The 21,398-nt window shown below is 47.7% G+C and overlaps 1 protein-coding gene across 4 annotated transcripts in view; it reads left to right on the top strand.

Moving 5' to 3' along the window:
- LOC144481888 (natural resistance-associated macrophage protein 2-like) overlaps positions 1–21,398 on the top strand; it is a 113,810-nt gene that overhangs the window by 1,265 nt on the left and 91,147 nt on the right. Inside the window, exon 2 of one of the 4 annotated variants that reach the window (XM_078201047.1) lies at positions 19,634–19,681. The exons of 1 other annotated variant lie outside the window; for it this stretch is intronic. The gene's annotated coding sequence lies outside the window, so the exon portion shown is untranslated. Of the gene's footprint in view, positions 1–19,562; positions 19,682–20,417; positions 20,680–21,398 lie in introns of those variants that run through there. 2 more of the 4 variants (XM_078201046.1, XM_078201049.1) reach the window with 2 other exon arrangements.

Below are 21,398 nucleotides of genomic sequence, written 5' to 3'. Positions count from 1 at the left end.
CCAGCTGTGGGGATGGATGTCTGGCCTTTCCACTAAAGCTGCCAGGCCGAGTGTTCAATTAGTTTCCTTTTTGAAGACTTGGCTCTATGTCTATTCAAATGATGGGTGTGTTTGTGCTCATTTTTAATGCTTTTGTTTCCAGTACCTGTTGAGCACTCACTCCAGGGTGTGTGTGCGTGGCTTGTTGTCAGGTTACCTGGGTGAGGGAGCGGTGAGATCATGGCCAACACTCCAAGTGACAGAAAGAGGGAACGGTCTCCATTTTCTAGCAGCCGCCTGCTCAAGCCATGTCAGGTGTTTCTGCCGCAGGCCAGTGCAACCCCCTCCACCCAGTAGTCAACAGGTTCAGATGTTGATAAGTATTACTCAAACATTGAGTTTGTCTTTAAGACTGGAAGTACTGCCACCCCTAGGACATTCTAAGTGCCCTTTCGTTTTGTATCATTTTATCTCTGAGCTGTTGTGGGGATTACCAGTCTCCTGCCTGGCAATGGGTGAGTGACTTTGCATGCAGCGTCCCTCTTGAATTGGCAGCGATTATGTCTGGAGAGAGCCCCGTGTACCACTAATACTGGCGAGTACAGATCTGTCACTGGGGCACAGACAATTTGAACGGTTGGTTTACGAGGCAAATGCAGCCTGCGAAACAGTGGCCTGTGGAGCAGTTTTCGAAAAACTCAAGTGAGGCACTTTACAACAGTGTAGGGGAAACCAAAGCGGCGATGGACCTGGGATGTGAGTCTGGGCAGGTGGGTGAAAATACTGCGGAAGTACTTCTGAAGGCAGGGGTGCAACGATAGGCAGATTGCTCCAGGGCCAAGGGTGCAGAGCTGTGACCGCTCAGAGACCCAATTTCAGTGCAGTAACTTGAATGATATGACGGAAACACTTGTTTGCACGCAAACAAAGAAAATTACAGCACAGGAACAGGCCCTTCGGCCCTCCAAGCCTGCACCGACCATGCTGCCCGACTGAACTAAAACCCCCTACGCTTCCGGGGACCATATCCCTCTATTCCCATCCTATTCATGTATTTGTCCAGACGCCCCTTAAAACTCACTATCGTATCTGCTTCCACTACCTCCCCGAGTTCCAGGCACCCACCACCCTCTGTGTAAAAGACTTGTCTCGTACATCTCCTTTAAACCTTGCCCCTCGTACCTTAAACCTATGTCCCCTAGTAATTGACTCTTCCACCCTGGGGAAAAAGCTTCTGACTATCTACTCTGTCCATGCCTCTCATAATCTTGTAGACTTCTTTCAGGTCTCCCCTCAACCTCCGTCGCTCCAGTGAGAACAAACCAAGTTTCTCCAACCTCTCCTCCTTTCTAATGCCCTCCATACCAGGCAACATCCTGGTAAATCTTTTCTGTACCCTCTCCAAAGCCTCCACATCCTTCTGGTAGTGTGGCGACCAGAATTGAACACTATATTCCAAGTGCAGCCTAACTAAGGTTCTGTAAAGCTGCAACATGACTTGCCAATTTTTAAGCTCAATGCCCCGGCCGATGAAGGCAAGCATGCCGTATACCACCTTGACTACCTTCTCCACCTGCATTGCCACTTTCAGTGACCTGTGTACCTGTACACCCAGATCCCTCTGCCTATCAATACTCTTCAGGGTTCTGCCATTTACTGTATATTTCCTATCTGTATTAGACCTTCCAAAATGCATTACCTCACATTTGTCTGGACTCGGCTTTCTCTCGCATATAGAATATCCCAGGTGAAAGAGCTCTGAGGTGCAGAGGGATCTGGGTGTCCTAGTGCATGAATCGCAAAAGGCCGTTATGCAGGTACAGCGCGTCATTAGGAAAGCGAGTAGAATGTTATAATTTGTTGCGAGGGAAATTGAATACAAGAGTAGGGAGGTTATGCTTCAGTTGTACAGGGCATTGGTGAGTCCACATCTGGAGTATTGTGTACAGTATTGCCTCCTTATGTAAGAAAGATGTAAATGTGTTAGAAGCATTTCAGAGATGGTTTCTTAGACTAATGGGTGGACTGTCTTATGAGGAAAGGTTGGACAGGCTAGGTTTGTATCCACTGGAGTTTAGAAGAGTAAGAGGCGACTTGATCGAAACCTTTCGGATCCTGAGGGGTATCGACAGGGTGGATGTGGAGAGGATATTTCCTCTTGTGAGGGAATCTAGAATCAAGGGTCACTGTTTAAAAATAAGGGGCCGCCCGTTTAAAACAGATTGGGCAAAACAAATTCTCGGAGGGTGATGAGTGTCTGGAACTCTCCTCCTGAACAGGCGGTGGAAGCGGTCTGTGAATGTTGTTAAGGCAGAGACGGATAGATGCCTGGTAAGCAAGGGGGTGAAAGGTTATCGGGAAAAGGCGGGATGCAGGCTTGAAGTGACTGTCGGGATCAGCCATCTGATCAAACGGTGGGATAGGCTCAAGGGGCTGAATGGCCTAATCCAGCTCCTTGTTCGTATGTTCATATAACATGACACAACACGTTGGACAAGTTGCATGCTGGCCAGTTACGTGCCAAAAGAGTTTTAACACAGATAAACGTGAGGTGACGCACTTTGGTTGGACAAGCAAGCTAGACTCTAGAAAATAAGAAACTTGAATAAAAGCACAGGGCTGCAATCACGAAAACCAGCATGACAGATCTGAGTACAATTGCACTGCTCTTCTCCAAACTATAAAAAGCTTGTCGAAACATTGAAGAAAGCACAGAAATAAATTGCGACAGACTGCACAATGGAAAGATTGGGAAAGATCAAACAGCCTGGAGCAGTTAGTGATCCGAGGAAAGAGGGACTGGTGGCCTGATCACCGACTTTAAGATTCGGAATGGGTTTCACAGTGTCGATGTAGTGGGAACATTTCTATTTGTGGGAGAGGACAAGATGAGAGGCCATGACGGCAGGATGTTTCCTAAGTCTCCTTCTAAAGGCTACTTCAGCAACTCCTTCCAAAGCCATAACCACCACCAAGGACAGCAGAGGGAACCCCGCCACCTGCAAGTCCCCCTCCAAGTCACTCACCATCCTGACTCTGAAACATATCGGCCGTTCCTTCACTGTCGCTGGGTCAAAATCCTGGAACTCCCTCCGTAACAGCACGGTGGGTGTACCTACACCACATGGGCTGACTGATGTCCAATAACAATCCTGGAACTCCCTCCCTAACAGCACTGTGGGTGTACCTACACCACATGGGCTGACTGATGTCCAATAACAATCCTGGAACTCCCTCCCTAACAGCACTGTGGGTGCTCCAACACCACATGGACTGACTGTCCAATAACAATCCTGGAACTCTCTCCCTAACAGCGCTGTGGGTGTACCTACACCACATGGACTGACTGATGTCCAATAACAATCCTGGAACTCTCTCCCTAACAGCACTGTGGGTGCTCCAACACCACATGGACTGACTGTCCAATAACAATCCTGGAACTCTCTCCCTAACAGCGCTGTGGGTGTACCTACACCACATGGACTGACTGATGTCCAATAACAATCCTGGAACTCTCTCCCTAACAGCACTGTGGGTGTACCTACACCACATGGACGGACTGATGTCTAATAACAATCCTGGAACACCCTCCCTAACAGCACTGTGGGTGTACCTACACCACATGGACTGACTGATATCCAATAACAATCCTGGAACTCCCTCCCTAACAGCACTCTGGGTGTACCTACACCACATGGACTGACTGATATCCAATAACAATCCTGGAACACCCTCCCTAACAGCACTGTGGGTGTACCTACACCACATGGACTGACTGATGTCCAATAACAATCCTGGAACTACCTCCCTAACTGCATTGTGGGTGTACCTACACCACATGGACTGCAGCGATTGAGGAAGGCAGCTCACCACCACCTTCTCAAGGGGTAGTTAGGGATGGGCTTTGAAATACGTGAATTTTACCGGGTGGGGGTATATCGCAATTCTGGATGGGCAATAAATGCTGGCCTAGCCAGCGACACCCACATCCTGTAAATGGGTCAGAAAACCCCTCTGAAACAAATCAAGGTTCCAATCTAGCTTTATGTGGCCTGAATCATCGATATTTCAAAGGGTTGTCTGGACATTCATTGTTACCCATTGCTTGATTACCACCACGTCTGTTCAGCAAAAGCCGTCATCGGGGCATCGTTAACTCTTTTTGATTGTTACTTTTCATTTCAACTACTGTTTGCAGTTTGGACAGAGATGCAGGGAGAAGTTTGTGGTATGTAGGTCAATGCCTTGTGAGCATGGAACTCTTGGACTTGTCCTCGAGGGGCATATGCTTGTATTGGCTGTTTGTACAGGGCTGTAAATCTAGACAGTGCTTTGCTTCAGGAATGGGATCTTATTGGTGTTTGCCCTCTCTTAAAATAGGGTATGATAAATATCGCTTGACTAATGATCCAAAGGTCTAGTCTGATTATATCCTACTGTTGGAGTTTGAGACTTTGTCAATTAACAGTCTGGGAACATTAAAAATAACCATGAAGCTATTAATTTGTCGTAAAAACCCATCTGGTTCGCGAATGTCCCTTTCATAGAATCCCGACAGTGCGGAAGGAGGCTGCTCCGCCCATCGAGTCTGCACCGACTCCCTGGCAGAGAATCGTACCTTAGCCCACCCCCACATAATCTCACTTATTTTCACCGCAAATCCCTTACCCTACACATCTTTGGACACTAAGGGACAATTTAGCATGGCCAATCCACCCTAACCTACACATCTTTGGACACTAAGGGACAATTTAGCATGGCCAATCCACCCTAACCTACACATCTTTGGACACTAAGGGTCAATTTAGCATGGCCAATCCACCTAACCTACACATCTTTGGACACTAAGGGTCAATTTAGCATGGCCAATCCACCTAACCTACACATCTTTGGACACTAAGGGTCAATTTAGCATGGCCAATCCACCCTAACCTGCACATCTTTGGACACTAAGGAACAATTTAGCATGGCCAATCCACCTAACCTACACATCTTTGGACACTAAGGGTCAATTTAGCATGGCCAATCCACCTAACCTACACATCTTTGGACACTAAGGGACAATTTAGCATGGCCAATCCACCTAACCTACACATCTTTGGACACTAAGGGACAATTTAGCATGGCCAATCCTTCTAACCTACACATCTTTGGACACCAAGGAACAATTTAGCATGGCCAATCCACCTAACCTACACATCTTTGGACACTAAGGGGCAATTTAGCATGGCCAATCCTTCTAACCTACACACCTTTGGACACCAAGGAACAATTTAGCATGGCCAATCCACCCTAACCTGCACATCTTTGGACACTAAGGAACAATTTAGCATGGCCAATCCACCTAACCTACACATCTTTGGACACTAAGGGTCAATTTAGCATGGCCAATCCACCTAACCTACACATCTTTGGACACTAAGGGACAATTTAGCATGGCCAATCCACCTAACCTACACATCTTTGGACACTAAGGGGCAATTTAGCATGGCCAATCCACCTAACCTTCCTATCTGGAGCACTGGGAGAAAACCAATGCAGACATGCAAAGGGGACCTGCTGAACGTAGCTGGTCTGGCCTGCTCAGTCCAATCCCACACCAGTGTGGTTGATTCTTAACTGCCCTCTGAAATAATCTGACAAGTCACTGAGTTGCATCACACGGTTTAGAGATGGGTGATAAATCCCAGCCTTCCCATGTCCCAGGGATGAATTGTAAAAGCTGCTGGTCTCTGCAGGAATTCCACTTTCCTCACGCGCCAGAGGGAAGGAAACAGGAGCTCCATGTTCACACTGCAGCCATGTCACAGCAGCAGCTTTTTCAGGCTTACGCTTTTGCTTTGTTTGCAGTTCCATTCGATCTCAACGTGTGGCCTTTCCGATACTAGGGGATTACTCAGCCGAGGGAATCCTGGTGTGCAGCTACCCTCGGGCAGTGGGGATGGGCTGGGGAGAGTGAAATCTGTGCGTCTGTGACTTGCTGTGGCTGTGAATCAAGCTGAGTGCTCGCTGCATCAATGTATCCCATCAGTCAGTGATCACCCGACTGCCACACTTCAACAGACAGACTGTTGTAAATGATTCACCGGCAAGTCCCAATCTGTGCTTCCTCCAGCCACGGGCCATTAACCATTTGACCGACACGTGTTTCCATGCTGCAATCCAGGATATTGCCTGACTCTGGACTGAGTTTAATGTTCTAGGTGAATTATGCTGTGACGGGAAAGCAGAACTATTAATTTGGCTGTCTTTTTGTTGCGGTCTTTCACAATTATATTCCCCTTCCAGCTCTCAGCGCTGTGTCTGCTATCCAACATGTCAAACTGAATTTTAAATCAAAGTGGCAAAGCAATCAAAATTGCATCACGTTTAGTGAGGTCGTAGCTGGAGTACTGTGTGCCGTTCTGGTCATAGAATCATACAATGCAGAAGAGGTCCATCGAGTCCGCACTGACACATGAGAAACACCTGACCTCCCACCTAATCCCATCTGCCAGCACTTGGCCCATAGCCCTGAATGTTATGATGTGCCAAGTGCTCATCCAGGTACTTTTTAAAGGATGTGAGGCATTCCCCCTCCACCACCCTCCCAGGCAGCGCATTCCACACCCTCACCACCCTCTGGGTAAAAAGGTTTTTCCTCACATCCCCCCTAAACCTCCCACCCCTCACCTTGAACCTGTGTCCCCTCATGACTGACCCTTCAACTCAGGGGAACAGCTGCTCCCGATCCTCTCTGTCCTTGTCCCTCATAATCTTGTACACCTCAATCAGGTCGCTCCTCAGTCTTCTCTGCTCCAATGAAAACATTAAGAAGTCTCACAACACCAGGTTAAAGTCCAACAGGTTTATTTGGCAGCACGAGCTTTCGGAGTCTCGGGCTCCTTCAGGTGAGTGGAGAGTTGAGTTCACAAACAGGGCATATCCAGACACAAACTCAATTTACAAGATAATGATTGGAATGCAAGTCTTTACAGGTGATCAAGTCTTAAAAGGTACAGACAATGTGAGTGGAGAGAGGGTTAAGCACAGATTAAAGAGATGTGTATTGTCTCCAGCCAGGACAGTTAGTGAGATTTTGCAAGCCCAGGCAAGTTGTGGGGGTTACAGATAGTGTGACATGAACCCAAGATCCCGGTTGAGGCCGTCCTCATGTGTGCGGAACTTGGCTATCAGTTTCTGCTCAGCGATTCTGCGTTGTCATGTGCCGTGAAGGCTGCCTTGGAGAACGCTTACCCGAAGATCAGAGGCCGAATGCCCGAAAGCTTGTGCTACCAAATAAACCTGTTGGACTTTAACCTGATGTTGTGAGACTTTTTACTGTGTTCACCCCAGTCCAACACCGGCATCTCCACATCAATGAAAGCAACCCAAGTCTACCCAACCTCCCTTCATAACTTAAATGTTCCACCCCAGGCAGCATCCTGGTAAATCTCCTCTGCAACCCCTCCAGTGCAATCCCATCCTTCCTATAATGTGGCGACCAGAACTGCACACAGTGCTCCAGCTGTGGCCTCACCAAAGTGCTATACAACTCCAACATGGCTTCCCTGCTTTTGTAATCTTTGCCTCGATTGATAAAGGCAAATGTCCCATCTGCCTTTTTCACCATTCTACTAACCTGCCTTTCCGCCTTCAGAGATCTGTCACCACACTACAGGAAGGATGTGAACGCACTGGAGGGGGTACAGAGGAGATTCACCAGGATGCTGCCTGGGATGGAGTATTTGAGCTACAAGGAGAGACTGGATAGGCTTGGATTGTTTTCTCTAGAGCAGAGAAGGCTAAGGGGGGTAATGATTGAGATGGATAAGATTGAGAGATATGGACAGGGTGAATGGGAAGCAGTTGTACCCCTTAGTTGTGGGGACACAATTTCAAGGTGAGGGGTAGGAGGTTTCGAGGGGATTTGAGGTGGTGGGAGTGTGGAATGCACTGCCTGGGAGGGCAGTAGAGGCGGGAAACCTCACAGTCTGGCTGAGCACTTGAAATGTCAAAACATTCAAGGCTTTGGGCCAAGTGTTGGAAAGTGGGACCAGTGTGGATTTAGTTAAAAATAATTAACTGTAGATGCTGGAACCTGAAGATTAAATTGTCCCTTAGTGTCCAAAGATGTGCAGGTGAGAAGGATTGGCCATGCTAAATTGTCCCTTAGTGTCCAAAGATGTGTAGGTTAAGTGGATTGGCCATGCTAAATTGCCCCTTAGTGTCCAAAGATGTGTAGGTTAGGGTGGATTGGCCATGCTAAATTGTCCCTTAGTGTCTAAAGATGTGCAGGTTAGGTGGATTGGCCATGCTAAATTGCCCCTTAGTGTCCAAAGATGTGCAGGTTAGGTGGATTGGCCATGCTCAATTGCCCCTTAGTGTCCAAAGATGTGCAGGTGAGAAGGATTGGCCATGCTAAATTGTCCCTTAGTATCCAAAGATGTGTAGGTTAAGTGGATTGGCCATGCTAAATTGCCCCTTAGTGTCCAAAGATGTGCAGGTTAGGGGGATTGGCCATGCTAAATTGCCCCTTAGTGTCCAAAGATGTGTAGGTTAGGTGGATTGGCCATGCTAAATTGCCCCTTAGTGTCCAAAGACACTCCTGGGTGCCTGCAATCCCAAACCCTCCGGCCACTTCGCCACGATATGGCTGAAGGCGTTTGCTCTCCCTAACCCAGCTGCTCTTGTCTGGTGTTCAGAGTCAGCCCGAGTCAAGGTGAGCAGCTCTGACCCTCCTTTCAACTGCAGTGCCGCGACCACCGGTCTTGGAACTTTTTATTCCAAATTGTTGTTGAAAGTATCGAACACGTTTTGCTGAATGATCGGTGCTTGGCACCTTCGTCATTTCTTTAGTCTGGTTCCTGCCTTGGTCCAGACAGATCCATTCATCGCAATGTGTTTGTACAGTTGAAGCAATGAACCCCATTCAGGTCTGATTACTCTCCCTCCCAGTTTGATTTTCATGTGTCAACATTTATTAGTTTTAAAATTTATTTATTAGTCACAAGTCGACTTACATTAACACTGCAATGAAGTTACTGTGAAAATCCCCGAGTCGCCACACTCCTGTTCGGGTACACTGAGGGAGAATTTAGCACGGCCAATCCACCTAACCAGCACGTCTTTCAGACTGTGGGAGGAAACCGGAGCACCCGGAGGAAACCCACGCAGATACGGGGAGAACGTGCAGACTCCGCACAGACAGTGACCCAAGTCGGGAATCGAATCCGGGTCCCTGGCGCTGTGAGGCAGCAGCGCTAACCACTGTGCCACTGTGCTGCCCAGTTTGCATTTTCCCTTCGCTATTGTTGCTGTAGTTTGTATGATGTTATCTGCAGCTGGCTCTGTGATGAGCTCCCACTTTTCCAGAGTTGTCTGATGGGTGGCATGTCTGTGACGATAATATCCTGGTGTCTTCACATTGCACCCACTTAACTTTGATATGAATTAGCCCCATGATAGTACAGCCTATCTGTGTTTTGAGGTTTGGCTTCTTTATTTAGCCCATGGATTTTGGGGTTTTATATTTAATAAAAGTCCAGTTGGAAGGCAACTGATCCTATATCTTATTGAATGGGGAGAATAGGCCCAAAGGGCCGAATGGCTGATTCCTCTGCCTAGTTTTGTATGTTTGTTTGTCTCTCGGTACAATGCCACTGCGATATTCAAAACGCCAAAGGTATCGCATATAATGTGGCTCCCAACGTAGCCACGTGCGCTCTGTGCCTGTACTACACTGAATCATTGTGTGTCAGTAGGCATTTTGAATACCGTAATGACCTATAATGCCTTTATAGGACGGGGTATAGAGTATAAAAGCTGGAGTCTGATGATGCAGCTGTATCGAACGCTGGTTAGGCCACATTTGGAGTACTGCGTCCAGTTCTGGTCGCCGCACTACCAGAAGGACGTGGAGGCGTTAGAGAGAGTGCAGAGAAGGTTTACCAGGATGTTGCCTGGTATGGAGGGTCTTAGCTATGAGGAGAGATTGGGTAGACTGGGGTTGTTCTCCTTGGAAAGACGGAGAATGAGGGGAGACCTAATAGAGGTGTACAAGATTATGAAGGGTATAGATAGGGTGAACAGTGGGAAGCTTTTTCCCAGGTCGGAGGTGACGATCACGAGGGGTCACGGGCTCAAGGTGAGAGGGGCGAGGTATAACTCTGATATCAGAGGGATGTTTTTTACACAGAGGGTGGTGGGGGCCTGGAATGCGCTGCCAAGTAGGGTGGTGGAGGCAGGCACGCTGACATCGTTTAAGACTTACCTGGATAGTCACATGAGCAGCCTGGGAATGGAGGGATACAAACGATTGGTCTAGTTGGACCAAGGAGCGGCACAGGCTTGGAGGGCCGAAGGGCCTGTTTCCTGTGCTGTACTGTTCTTTGTTTGTTCTTTTGTATGAGGTGAGTGATCATTTTGTTCTTGCTGGAGTTGCTTAACGAAGGAATGTTGGCCAAGGCACTGGGGCAATGCCCGACTGATCTCCCACAGGTCAGGCTGTAGTTGAACATCTCTGGTACAGTGGGTTAGCACTGCTGCCTCACAGCGCCAGGAACCCAGGTTCAATTGCGGCCTCTGTGGAGTTTGCACGTTCTCCCCCCGTGTCTGTGTGGGTTTCCTCCGGGTGCCCTGGTTTCCGCTTCAAACAGTTCTGCGTAGGGAGACATGATAGCGATTCGGGGAGGATTGCATCATTCACGAGGTCAGGGTTTGTGAGCAGAATGAGCTTTAAACCTTTATCAGGGAAGCCAGATATTGAAACAATAACTGTTGCAAGAAAGTGTGCAGAGGGTATCGAGATTCTGGGAGAGCCAACAACCCTATCTCCTGGTAAACAGCCAGCAATATCAGACTTGACATTTTACCTTTTGCTTTTGAATATCACTGGTGTGATGTGTTTTCAGAAGAGTTGATCTTTCGTACTTTGTTTATCAGCCTTGGGTGTGTTGTTCACCCTGGGGCTAGAGTTGCAATGCCACTTCAGGACTTGGGCACGTTATCCAGACTGAGACCCCCAAATGCAATATGGGGAGGTTGGCCAAGGCTGGTGTGTGAGGCAGGAGGAAGGGCTGGTGTGGAGGGTGGGAGGTAGGGTGTGTGTGTGTGTGGGGGGGGTAGGGTGTGTGTGGGGGGGGGCGTTGTGTGTGTGTGGGGGGGGGGTAGGGGGCGTTGTGTGTGTGTGGGGGGGGGGGTAGGGGGCGTTGTGTGTGTGTGGGGGGGTAGGGGGCGTTGTGTGTGTGTGGGGGGGGTAGGGTGTGTGTGGGGGGGTAGGGGGCGTTGTGTGTGTGTGTGGGGGGGTAGGGGGTTGTGTGTGTGTGTGTGCGGGGTGGGTGGGTAGGGGGTTGTGTGTGTGTGTGGGGGGGGGGGGTGGGTAGTTTTTTGACCTGATTTATTATTGTCATATGTATTGGGAGACAGTGAAAGGTATTCCCACAAAGTACAACAAAAGTATTACCACAAAGTCAAAAAGGCAAAAACATTGTGTGATTTCAAGGAGAAATTATTTTTTGATTTTTGACTTTTGATTTATTATTGTCACATGTATTGGGATACAGTGAGAAGTATTGTTTCTTGCGCGCTATACAGACAAAGCATACCGTTCATAGAGTATTCCACTTCAGACTCACCATGGACTACTCTCCAGAATTAGTTGCATTCTTGGACACGCACATCTCCATCAAGGATGGTCACCTCAGCACTGGAGTTGTGAGACTACTTACTGCAGAGTACATAGGGGAGAAGGAAAGGAGAGGGTGCAGAATATAGTGTTACAGTTATAGCGAGGGTGGTTTGCGTGATGGATTGGGCTACACTCACGACCATTTGTAGTTTCTTGCGGTCTTGGGCAGAGCAGGAGCCATACCAAGCTGTGATACAACCAGAAAGAATACTTCCTATGGCGCAATTATAAAAATCGGTGAAAGTTGTAGCAGACATGTTGAATTTCCTTAGCTTCCTGAGAAAGTAGAGGCGTTAGACTGTATTGTTAAATAAAGTTTGTTTTGATTAAAGCTTCCTAGTGGGTTAATAGAATCGCACCTGGAGTGAAACACCTTATCCTCACACTAATAACAAAATAGAAAATAGTTGGGGTCTAGTCTAACTTCAGAATATACCTTGGAGTTTCTGATCTGGTCCCTTACCCCAGATCCTTCTGCTGCTGCACCCCCTTTTCGAATTGTACCCTTTATTTTCTATTGTCTCTCCACATTCTTCCCACCAAAATGAATCACTTCACAATTCTTGAATTTCAGCTGATGCACGTCTGTCCATTCCAAACAAGAGGGCCCAATAATTTAGTGCTAGTGTCTTCTCTTAATCGGAAGTGAATCTGTCTGCCGTGTCTTTCCAGCATTTGCTGTGTTTGCAGTGATAGTTGGAGGGTGTTAATTGGGATCCTTTCTGCCGCCTTCTAGTTATTTTGGTTGCTGCATTGGAATTATACCTCGGTGAGTTGAGCTTCCTGTGGTCTTGGGTTGGTGACGTTCCTGCAAGTCCAGGACCTTTTTGTGCGTTTCTATCTTGTTTTTGTAGCAACCCATCAAGGCACCTCGTGGTTTGGAGAACTGGTGAACATATGTACAGTGGTAATATAATATTTGCAGTTTTAATCAGCTGACCAAACTAATTAAATAAATGCAATCTTGAGGCTAAGCCAATATTGTCATTAGGCTTCTCACAAGCAGTTATTTTCCTGGACTTTGCAGTTGTGGGTCTGATGTATCTCTGAAGATTCTAAACCAATTCAAATTGTTTAACCTACTTGTGTACTCAAAAGGGCTGTTTGTCCTGATTAAAACTCAGTTGCATCAGAGCTGCCCCAACATGCAGCATAGTTATATTTCAAATATGCTGTTTCTTTCCTTGTTCGAGTCTGTCTGTCTGCACCGAACCAAACTGAATACGCAGTATTTGTGTACGCCTGCTGACCAGATTCAGACTGAAGCTACTTTTTAAACTCCTTGCAGCGAGATTAAAAGGGCCACCCACCGAAAGGCACATTTCTGTAGCATCTTTCATGTCCTCAGACCGTCTCGAAGCATTTAATCGTCAGTTAAGTATATAAAACGAGGCAAGCACACTTCATGTCTGTCGCAACAGACATATTTTTAGATTGCACTGTCAGGGTTTGCGGGCAATTTAGTTGTGGGTTTCCTTTTTATAATTATTAGTTCTCCTCTGCGAAAACTGCTCATTGCATCCCAGGATGATCCCGGGGTAAAGAGAACTCCAGCTTCTCTTTATTTCTTAACCATCTTTTAAAACCCCTCTCTCTCATCTGCCAGACATATCTCCCACCTCACTTTTAACATCAAGTGCGGGGCATTCTTTAACACTTCAGATGGAGACCATCAAATGGGCTGCTCTGCCACATTGTTGTCCTGTTCTTCTCCTCACCCACCCCCCTTTTCATCAGGACAAGTGTTGTAACTTCCCCCCCCCCGCCCCCCAACCCACCTACTTCTGCTTCTGCTCTTGGCTTATTATTTTAAATGATGTGGAGATGCCGGTGTTGGACTGGGGTAAACACAGTAAGAAGTTTAACAACACCAAATTAAAGTCCAACAGGTTTATTTGGTAGCAAAAGCCACACAAGCTTTCGGAGCTGCAAGCCCCTTCTTCAGGTGAGTGGGAATTCTGTTCACAAACAGGGCATATAAAGACACAAACTCAATTTACATGAATAATGGTTGGAATGCGAATACTTACAGCTAATCAAGTCTTTACAACTGCAGACAATGTGAGTGGAGAGAGGGTTAAGCACAGGTTAAAGAGATGTGTATTGTCTCCAGACAGGACAATTAGTGAGATTTTGCAAGCCCAGGCAAGTCGTGGGATTTTTTTTAAGTCATTCGAGGGATATGGGCATCAATGGAAAGGCTAACATTTATTTCTCAACTCTAATTACCGTTGGGAAGGTGGTGGCGAACTGCCTTCTTGTGCCACAGTGCTGTTAGGGAGGGAGTTCCAGGATTGTTATTGGACATCAGTCAGTCCATGTGGTGTAGGTACACCCACAGTGCTGTTAGGGAGGGAGTTCCAGGATTGTGATTGGACATCAGTCAGTCCATGTGGTGTAGGTACACCCACAGTGCTGTTAGGGAGGGAGTTCCAGGATTGTTATTGGACATCAGTCAGTCCATGTGGTGTAGGTACAACCACAGTGCTGTTGGGGAGGGAGTTCCAGGATTGTTATTGGACATCAGTCAGTCCATGTGGTGTAGGTACACCCACAGTGCTGTTAGGGAGGGAGTTCCAGGATTGTTATTGGACATCAGTCAGTCCATGTGGTGTAGGTACACCCACAGTGCTGTTAGGGAGGGAGTTCCAGGATTGTGATTGGACATCAGTCAGTCCATGTGGTGTAGGTACACCCACAGTGCTGTTAGGGAGGGAGTTCCAGGATTGTTATTGGACATCAGTCAGTCCATGTGGTGTAGGTACACCCACAGTGCTGTTAGGGAGAGAGCTCCAGGATTGTTATTGGACATCAGTCAGTCCATGTGGTGTAGGTACACCCACAGTGCTGTTAGGGAGGGAGTTCCAGGATTGTTATTGGACATCAGTCAGTCCATGTGGTGTAGGTACACCCACAGTGCTGTTAGGGAGGGAGTTCCAGGATTGTTATTGGACATCAGTCAGTCCATGTGGTGTAGGTACACCCACAGTGCTGTTAGGGAGGGAGCTCCAGGATTGTGATTGGACATCAGTCAGTCCATGTGGTGTAGGTACACCCACAGTGCTGTTAGGGAGGGAGTTCCAGGATTGTTATTGGACATCAGTCAGTCCATGTGGTGTAGGTACAACCACAGTGCTGTTAGGGAGGGAGTTCCAGGATTGTTATTGGATCTCAGTCAGTCCATGTGGTGTAGGTACACCCACAGTGCTGTTAGGGAGGGAGTTCCGGGATTGTTATTGGACATCAGTCAGTCCATGTGGTGTAGGTACACCCACAGCGCTGTTAGGGAGAGAGTTCCAGGATTGTGATTGGACATCAGTCAGTCCATGTGGTGTAGGTACACCCACAGTGCTGTTAGGGAGGGAGTTCCGGGATTGTTATTGGACATCAGTCAGTCCATGTGGTGTAGGTACACCCACAGTGCTGTTAGGGAGGGAGTTCCAGGATTATTATTGGACATCAGTCAGTCCATGTGGTGTAGGTACACCCACAGTGCTTTTAGGGAGGGAGTTCCAGGATTGTTATTGGACATCAGTCAGTCCATGTGGTGTAGGTACACCCACAGTGCTGTTAGAAAGGGAGTTCCAGGATTGTTATTGGATCTCAGTCAGTCCATGTGGTGTAGGTACACCCACAGTGCTGTTAGAAAGGGAGTTCCAGGATTGTTATTGGACATCAGTCAGTCCATGTGGTGTAGGTGCACCCACAGTGCTGTTAGGGAGGGAGTTCCAGGATTGTTATTGGATCTCAGTCAGTCCATGTGGTGTAGGTACACCCACAGTGCTGTTAGGGAGGGAGTTCCAGGGTTGTTATTGGACATCAGTCAGTCCATGTGGTGTAGGTACACCCACAGTGCTGTTAGGGAGGGAGTTCCAGGATTGTTATTGGATCTCAGTCAATCCATGTGGTGTAGGTACACCCACTGTGCTGTTAGGGAGGGAGTTCCAGGATTGTTATTGGACATCAGTCAGTCCATGTGGTGGAGGTACACCCACTGTGCTGTTAGGGAGGGAGTTCCAGGATTTTGACCCAGTGACAGTGAAGGAACGGTGATATATTTCAAAATCAGGGTGGTGAGTGACTTGGAGGGGAACCTCCAGGTGGTGGTGTTCCCAGGAATCTGATGCCCTTGTCCTTCTAGATGGAAGTGGTGGTGGGTTTGGAAGGTGCTGCCTCAGGAGCCTTGGTGAGTTGCTGCAGTGCATCTTGTAGATGGTACACACTGCTGCTACTGAGCGTCGGTGGTGGAAGGAGTGGGTGTTTGTGGATGGGGGGCCAATCAACCGGGCTGCTTTGTCCTGGATGGTGTTGAGCTTCTGGAGTGTTGTTGGAGCTGCACCCATCCAGGCAAGTGGAGAGTATTCCATCACACTGACTCGTGCCTTGTGGATGGTGGACAGGCTTTGGGGAGTCAGGAGGTGTGTTACTCGCCAAAGGCGGCACTGTGGTTAGCACTGCTGCCTCACATCTCCGGCCTTTGGTCACTGTCTGCGTGGAGTTTGCATATTCTCCCTGTGTCTACGTGGGTTTCCTCCGGGTGCTCTGGCTCCCTCCCACAGTCCAAAGATGTGTGGGTTAGGTGGATTGGCCGTGCTAAATTACCCCTTAGTGTCCAAAATGTCTAGGTTAGATGGATCAGTCATGGTGACTGTGTGGGTTACGGGTTCATGGTGGGGAAGAGGGCCTGGATAAGATTGTGTGTCGGAGAGTCGGTGTGGACTTGGTGGGCCAAATGGCCTTTCCACACCTTCGGGATTCTATGATTAGGATTCTAAGCCTCTGACCTCTTGTAGACACAGTATGTATACGGCTACTTCAGTCTCTGGTCAATGGTAACCCCCAGGATGTTGATAGTTGGGAATTCAGTGATGGTAATGCCATTGAACGTTGAGGGTCGATGGTTCGATTATCCTGTTGCAGTTGGACGTTGGTGTTATTACGGACAGAATATATGTGGTCACTTACTACCCGTAATGAGCACATATTGTGTGGAAAGGGATGTTTCTTAGTCTTGGGAGTGTGTATTCCAGTTAAATTATTCAGCAACAATTTATTCTGTCACACCTGCACGAGTTGACATATCGCAATCTGGTCTCGCAGGCACAAAGATAGGGTACAGATAAAGATCGTGCACTTTTACAGATTACAACCAATTCAGGTTCTGGTTTCTGATTTCCCGTCTCCCACATGCAGGCCTGTGACCTCTCCAATAGATTTGATGGTTTAAAGTTGATGCGAGGGTCTTGTAAAGCAAAGGGTTCACAGCAGGTTGTGAGGTTTCTTGTAGTCAAATATCTAGGAGTTGCCTCTCTGGTGAACTTTGAAACAGGAACAGGTTAAGTACTTTGGCTGCTTGATGACTTGCAGCTAGTTCTGTGACTGGCTGATGACTGATGGTTCTGAGGGATTTGCTGAGATGAGTTGAAAGTAGTTTTGATCACATGCCCACTGGGCTAATTCTTCTGATGCCCACCCAGTCTAGTTTGGACGGCCTTTGTGATCCAATGAAGGGTTGATGATGGCCATTGAGTTTTGATCTTCCCTTTTGTCCAGTATAAAACATGGAGACTGGGAACTCCATAATCTTTGTTGGCCTGTCCTAAACAATGAGACGTGTAAATTCCGCAAGTGGCTGGAGGGTGACGAACCATCCTGTAATTTGGCCTTTAGTCCAGTATCCCTGGGTCAGGTCTTCCTGGAACACGTCTCGTCCCAGCTTTCTCCTCTTGTAGGGAACATGATTCTGCGTGCGCTTTGGGCCGTGGTTTTGAGTTCCAGGATGTTGTGCGGCTGAACGGGTGGGCTGGTAGCATGTAGCTGTAATCCGAACTGGCATAGGCCATACAGCAACACCGACCTGCCTCCACTGCTCCTCCCTCCCAACTGTTAGATGTGTGACAGCACCCCACCCTCTCAAGCCCTTTTAGTTTTGCCCCATGACAGCGCCTTTGAATTTTTCATTGATGGCTGGTTATCCTGGTTGGCCTTGACGTGTCCTCACTGATATTTAATCAGCTATTCGCTGGAGACTTAATACTGTCTGTAGTCCAAAAGTCACATGACTTGTGGCAGCCATCTTAACAAGTATTGACTGAAAGTTCAGAATATGGCTTGCCTGTACTCGACACGGCAGCACCAATGTTACTTGCCACTTAACCAGTCCAAGCCTGACTATTGTCTTGCAGCATCTCATTGATGACGATGTGCTAAATGTTAATAAAGGCCACTCTCAGACAAGTGGCCTTTTATTTACTGCTTTGAACATTGTGGTGTACTGCTGTTTGCGAGTCATGTCAAATCTGCAAAGCAGTACCGTTGACCCATTGAATCTCCTGTCCCATGGCAAACTTAATACCACAGTTAGTACCTGGTAAGGTCAGGAGCTATCGATTCCCTTTCTGGAGGTGAAGTGTGGGGCGGCGATATAAGAGGAAGATCATAAACAGAAACACTGGATGCTGGGGTGACCATTTGATTCACAGCCCAGCTAGAACGCTGGAGAAAGTTCTGATCGTCAGAATTGTATGTCTTATGGGTGGCACAGTGGTTAGCACTGTTGCCTCACAGCGCCAGGGACCCGGGTTCAATTCCCGGTTTGGGCCACTGTCTGTACGGAGTTTGCACATTCTCCCCGTGTCTGCGTGGGTTTCCTCCGGGTGCTCCAGTTTCCTCCCACAGTCCGAAAGACATGCTGGTCAGGTGGATTGGCCATGCTAAATTCTCCCTCAGTGTGGCGAGGAGTGTGGCGACTGGGGGAATTTCACAGTAACTTCATTGCAGTGTTAATGTAAGCCTTACTTGTGACTCATAAATCAACTTTAAATTAACTTTACTTTAACTGGGGAAGCTTAATGAGCCCTTGTGTATGCACAGTTTGTGATATCAGCAGTAATACTGATCCATCCAGGGAGCAGTGACTCTGTAGAATTCATTACTACAAAGTCAAAGAGGCAAAAACAGTCTGATTTCAAGAAGAAATTGTTTTTTGATTTTTGACCTTAGATTCATTATTGTCACATGTATTGGGAGACAGTGAAAAGTATTGTTTCTTGCACGCTATACAGACAATGCATACTGTTCATAGAGAAGAAAAGGAGAGGGTGCAGAATGTAGTGTTACAGTCATAGCTAGGGTGTAGAGAAAGATCAACTTAATAGTTGATTTGATTTATTATTGTCACATGTATTGGGAGACAGTGAAAAGTATTGTTTCTTGCGCATTATACAGACAAAGCATACCATTCATAGAGAAGGAAACGAGAGAGTGCAGAATGTAATGTTACAGTCATAGCTAGGGTGTAGAGAAAGATCAACTTAATATAAGGTAGGTCCATTCAAAAGTCTGACAGCAGCAGGGAAGAAGCTGTTCTTGAGTCGGTTGGTACGTGACCTCAGACTTTTGTATCCTTTTTCCCGACGGAAGAAGGTGGAAGAGAGAATGTCCGGGGTGCGTGGGGTCCTTGATTATGCTGGCTGCTTTTCCGAGGCAGCGGGAAGTGTAGACGGAGTCAATGGATGGGAGGCTGGTTTGTGTGATGGATTGGGCTACATTGGGGATAAAGGGATCAAGGGATATTTGGGGGGGGGAGCAGTGGAGGGAGATGGGATCAGGCTATTGAGTTGGACGATCAGCCATGATCATAATGAATGGTGGAGCAGGCCCGAAGGGCTGAATGGCCTCCTCCTGCTTCGAGTTTCTATGTTTCCGCCTGCATTGTAAACGTGGCAGAAGCAGGAGCCTTCACTCTGCTGCAGAAGCACTTTTACACTTCTGTTGAAAGTAGGTGAAGGATTTTGTGCAGGTCATGTTTTAAGATAGGGAGCTTTGGCAGCAACAGTCATGTAGTAGGAGGGGCAGGCACTGTCCTCCCCATCCCCCACACACCCATTGGTGAAAGAACTCTGAGAATGCTGGTCTTGTGACTCTGAAGGTTGCAGCATTTACTGTCTCTCCACCTGAAAGAATTGCCTTTATCTGTCTTTGCAGCTCTTGTCACAACAGAAAGTTCCCAAGCCCCGGCTGTAACAAGACACTGTAAGTAGGTTTTATGCTTTTAAACTGGATGGGAAGGGTTTGTAAACTTTTTTGAGAGGCGATGGACCTCTCCCCATCAGAGTACGGTTTGAGCAGGACTCTCTCTAATAACTACTGTTTAAAAACAGCGCCTTGGGAAGCATTTCAACTCTCAGAAATAAAGTTGTCTTTTCTCTCTTGTTGAGTTGAATCCGTACTCGGCAGGATTCAGAGTGTCTCACTCTCAGTACCAAGGCAACAAGCCACAAGATAAGGACAAGGCATCACAGGGAGCCACAAGGGTTGGACGTGAGCTAAGAGAAAAGTGGACATGTCCTCTCTCTGTCCGACCCCAAAAATCTCAGTACCGTGCTGGCATAGGCTCTTGCCGCTCTGCCCGCCTGCCAGCCCTTGTGGCAAAATAGCTTTAAATGGGACAGTTACGAGTGTTGAAATGTTTTTGTTAAAAGGCTGACAACATCCAGTGTGAAACAGTGCTTTGCTCAATCGCCTTTGGCTGCTCTTAGACTATTCATTATGTGGGGGGAAAGAAAACTCTCCACACTGATCTTGTGCAACTTGTCCTGCTGCATATCTGCACTCTGCAGCTCCCTCCTGTTCTTCAAGACTATGGGGCATTCTCTGAAAAGCCATGTGGCCGCACCTTGTGTGTGGTTGGGTGGGGGTGGGGGGAGAGAATGGGGGGGTTGTGGGAGTGGCCGAGTTGGGTCACATGAGCTGAAGGCAAATCTTACGAACCTATTTGATGAATCTTTATCAGTGAGCAGTTAGATATGAAAGCTGTAAGCCAGGCACCAAGCCATTCCCGGCGGTTTTAAACTTGGTGTAAGATAGCAACCCTGGTGCAGACCCTCTTCCCCCTTCCAGTATGCTCCTGACATTAAGCGGCTGAATTCTGTAAGAGAAGCAGGGTTCCACTGGCATTGAATTGTGTATCGATGGCGTATCGTTACCCTGTGTGAAAGAGGGACAGCGGAATCCGAGCTAGTTCACAGTTTGTAAGTCGGTGACCAGGACACGTGACGTTTTGATTTTTTTTTGTCCCCCTCACCAGCTGCTGAACGATGCATCTCCCGATCGGGCGGAACTGCACTGGATCTGAGCTGCACCATTTAGAAATCTTTCAAGCTTTATTGCATATGGTGGTTGCGCCAGAGGATGTTACTGAATGGGTGGCACAGTGGTGAGCACTGTTATCTCACAGCCCTGGCTTCAATCCCGGCCTTGGGTCTCTGCCTGTGTGGAGTCTGCACGTTCTCCTCGTGTCTGCGTGGGTTTCCTCCGGGTGCTCCGGTTTCCTCCCGCAGTCTGAAAGACGTGCTGATGCATTGGCCATGCTAAACTGCCCCTTAGTGTCAGGGGGGTTAGCAGGGTAAATAGGAGGGGCTAAGGAGATAGGGATTGTTGTCGGTGCAGACACAATGGGCCGAATGGCCTCCTTCTGCACTGTGGGGATTCCATGATAAATGTTCAGAAAGGGAGAGAGGGCTAAACCAGCTAACGAGAGACTGCTCAGAGGACATGATATTTGATTTGACTTTGATTTATTATTGTTACACGTATTGGGATCTGGTGAAAAGTATTGTTTCTTGAGCGCTGTGCAGAAAAAACATACTGTTCATGGAGTACATAGGGGAGAAGGAGAGGGTGCAGAATATAGTGTTACAGTTACAGATAGGGAGTATAGAAAGATCAGCTTAATATATGATGGGTCCAT

The sequence above is a fragment of the Mustelus asterias genome, chromosome X, assembly GCF_964213995.1.
Source record: "Mustelus asterias chromosome X, sMusAst1.hap1.1, whole genome shotgun sequence".
In the NCBI taxonomy this organism is placed as follows: Eukaryota; Metazoa; Chordata; class Chondrichthyes; order Carcharhiniformes; family Triakidae; genus Mustelus; species Mustelus asterias.
This window is presented reverse-complemented; position numbering and strand designations above follow the sequence as displayed.